Genomic DNA, 4,071 nt, shown 5'->3' on the forward strand with positions numbered 1-4,071 from the left:
CCTAGTTATATCTCCAGGCCCTACTTCTTTCCAATTCAGGCATGGTCATCCAACTGAATAATCAACAATTCCATGTGACACACATGACAAACTAACATTTCCGAATCCTTTCCCCCTAGGCCATATCTACCAGCAACCTTCCACATCTCAAGTCATGGCAACATCTGCCTTCTTTGTGCTCAGGCAAAATATCTTGACACATTCCCAACCCCCCCCCCCATTTTCTGCCATCCCATTTCCAACCCATCAAGAAATTCTGATGGTTTTACTTTAAAAAATATCTACAATCTGATCTCCTCTTACCACCTCACTGGCACCACCCTGGTCCAAGCACTTGGCCTCTTGCTTGGATAAATGTAACTCTCTGCCTAAACGTAGGTCTCTCTGCCTAAATCTGTCCTTGCCACACATACATTCTAGCAGCCAGGGGGACAGAAACTTCTATTAACATGTCAGCTTATATTGCTGTCTCTGCTAAAACTTCTCCATGGGCTCTCTCCCCTTTTCCTCCCACAGCCGGTGTCCCTTTCCTGCTCCACATTTTTGGTTTTCTTTTTTTTTTTTTTTAAGATTTTATTTATTTATTTGACAGAGATCACAAGTAGGTGGAGAGGCAGGCAGAGAGAGAGAGGGAAGCAGGCTCCCCACTGAACAGAAAGCCCAACGTGGGGCTCAATCCCAGGACCCTGAGATCATGACCTGAGCCAAAGGCAGAGGCTTTAACCCACTGAGCCACCCAGGTGCCCCCATTTTTGGTTTTCTATTGCTAGTGTAGGAGAGGAGGATTTTTCCTTCTACTCTTTTAACTCCTTTGGCTAGTCTAAGCATTAAATTGACATAAGACAGATTAACAGGAGAAAACCGAGTTGTGTCCAAACAGGTGCCCCAAAGCCATGAGACTCCAAGGCAGTCAGGCAATTAGGGCTTATATGCCACCCTGAGCTAAGAAATGAGCTAGGGCCTGGGCCTTCGAAGGGGAGGAGGATAATTCACAGAACATAAGAGCAAATGTTGGGTAATCAGATGTTTGTTCTGCCATACACGTAGATCTTTTAGATGAAAGTTATCTCTGGTGAAATAGCTCTTTCTGGGCCAGGCTCCCTATCTGAACATTTTTAGGCAGTTAAGGGCGAGGTAAAAGTTTTTCTTGAATCTGCTGTGTCTTGATTGCCTTCACGTGTCCAGGTGGCACATTTTAGGGTGGCATGCATATTCTGCTCCCCCTCGCTCATCTCACTTTCTAGCATGTTCTATGGTTTGCTTATTTCTCATGTCTTTTGTTAACTGTCTGTCCCTCCCCACTAGAATGTGAGGTCTATGAGGGCAGGGATCACTGTCCGTTTTCTTCACTCGTGTATTCTAAACACCCAGAAGAATGCCTGGAATGATGAAGGCGCTCCCTGCGTATTTGCTAAATGAATGAATAGAAGTTATTACTCGACCTTGAGACCTCAGTTATGGCAGGCTTATCATAACTCCATTTATCTACCCTCTAGAAAAAGCGCATGTAGACAAGGTTTGTCTGCCTGACCCTCCACTTCCTCATGCAAGGTGCTCCTGGGCTCTGTTCCACTCTAGGCTCCTTTTTCTCAAAGAGATCCAGGTTCCAAGATGAGGCCCTTTTCCTCTCCTGCCCCCATTCTGTCAGTCTCCTTCCTTCCGGCTATGAATATCAGCAAATTGTCAGCAGGAAAACTTCCAGTTAGACTAATTCCAATTAAGCTAATTCATAAAGGTCTTTGCGATGTCTTTGTTCCCTTTCCTAAGTCTCTTCCCCATGCTGAGGGATGAGCCACGGGATTAGCTAAGTTCACCTTATCCATTAGATCTCCCAAACCCCCGTTAATCAAGATTCAGAAGCGGGGGGGAAAAACATGGTTTTAGTAATTTAAAAAAAAAAAAAAAGGCAAAAAGAGGTAGTCCTTTCACTTATCCATCAGATAAAAGTATCATCAGATATTTTTTGAGCAACTATTATGTGTAGTCACTGTGCAAGGCACTGGGGGTAGAGTAGAGATGAAGACAGACTGGGTCACACTCCCAGTGGAGCTCCAGTCCAATATCTGGATTTAAATGCTTTATGCAATGGCCTTAACATTAATTAACTAATTAACATTAATTCACGTTTATTAACTTCAATTTTTCTCCAAAGGTAAAAGCAAGATTTCCTTTATTATTAGACCCTGTGATCAGTTTTTCCTTGCCAGTGTAAATACAAAGGAATTTTATGCTATTAAAGGATTGTTAAAATGATCCACAAGATAGGCCTGGAAAGAAAAAGCTGATAACCGAAGCAAAGCCAAAACATTTACTTTACCACTGAAAGGGATACATCTTGCCACACCAAAATGTGCCACTTTGACATATGGATTATTTTGAGCCGAAGGCAATCAAGACACAGCAGACTCAAGAAAAACTTTTACCTCTCCCTTAACAGCCTAAAAGAATTTAGACAGGGAGCCTGGCCCAGAAAGAGCACTATTTCCAGAGATAACATTCATCTGAAAGACCTATGTGCATCGCAGGGCGAACATCTAATTACACAACATCTGCTTTTCTTATATCCTGTGAATTGTCTTCCTTCCCTCCGCAAGCCCAAGCCCCTCTCATTCCTTAGCTCAAGACAACCTAGAAGTCTCAACTGCCTTACTGCCTTTGAGTCTCATGTCTTTGGGACACCCAAGGTAAATTTGTTTTTCTCCTGTTAACCTGTCTTACGTCGATTTAATGATTAGACCAGCCAGAACCTAGAAGGGAAGAAGGGAACACTTTCCACCCTCTATACCATCAAGTCAGCAAAGGACCTCGTTATTCCTCTTTTCTAAACCAGAGACATCTTCAGAAGGGTCAGAAATTGCACAAGCCCAAACTGAATTCTTTCTGTAGTCTACCTGGGTCGTTTCTCACAGTGAGATTATGAGTTCCACCGGTCAGGCTGTGAGCCTCCTCTGTCCCTTATGTTATAATGTCATGATTGAGCCTTTTACACCTGACATAATCAGTGAACCATCTTGTGAGGAAGGCATTGCAATTTCTATCTTGCTGATGAGGAAATGAGAATTGGGAGGAAAAAAGGAATTTGCACAAGACGCCCCCTGCTATTGGTGCTCATGCTGGTATTTTAAAACCCAAATTTTGCTGCCTCTTAAGCCTACACTGTTTTCACTGTGACACGCTGCCTCCTGGATCATACGCTTTGTGAGATCAAAATTAATAACTTTCTATTCCGTTGTGACAGTGGAAGGGGCACCCCTTTGTTCAGACAAGAAGAACCAAGAGGGGACTTAACTGCTTCTTGAATTTAATAGTAGTGGAAGTAACAGCAGTGACAACAGAGCCTGGTAAATCGTTTATTTTTTCCTGCATCTAGGTGGTTTCTTTAGGTGATAAATGGGAATAGTGAAATAGAAAACACTCAAAGGGACACTAGGCAAATAAATCTAGTGTTTATGACAATTTGACATGGAACACTAAAAACTCTTATCAGTATATTTCTCATCTATACTAACAAGACTATTATAAGAACACTTGGAAACAATAAACTGCCAAGATCATTCACAGCCAGAACTATGGCTAAGTGAATTGTGGTATATTCACAAAATGGAATATAAGAACAGTAGTACAAAGGAATGAACTTCAGCCACACAGGGTGATATAAGTGAACTGATGAATGTTAGAAACTTGAGTGAAACAACACTATAAATATTACGATATCATTTTTTTATAAAACTCAAAATGAAGCAAAAATAAACTGTTCAGGAATGCATCTACATATGGTAAAGGGGTTTTGTCTTTAATGAAAAGGAATAAAAAATTCTGAAGAGCAGTTATTTTGGTGGGAGAAGTAAAAATAATGGAGGAGAGCCCAGATATTAATGTATCAACCCCTGTGTGTTTATATTTAACATTTTTCACTATATATATATATATAGAGAGAGAGAGAGAGAGAAAATATAGAGAGAGTTAGTATATATATATATACACATATTTTGTATACATAAAATATTATGTAATAAAAATTTAAAATAAAAATGTTCTTTCTGTCATAATATTGCAGGGTAAATTCCTAAA

The sequence above is a fragment of the Mustela nigripes genome, chromosome X (assembly GCF_022355385.1).
Source record: "Mustela nigripes isolate SB6536 chromosome X, MUSNIG.SB6536, whole genome shotgun sequence".
Taxonomy (NCBI): domain Eukaryota; kingdom Metazoa; phylum Chordata; class Mammalia; order Carnivora; family Mustelidae; genus Mustela; species Mustela nigripes.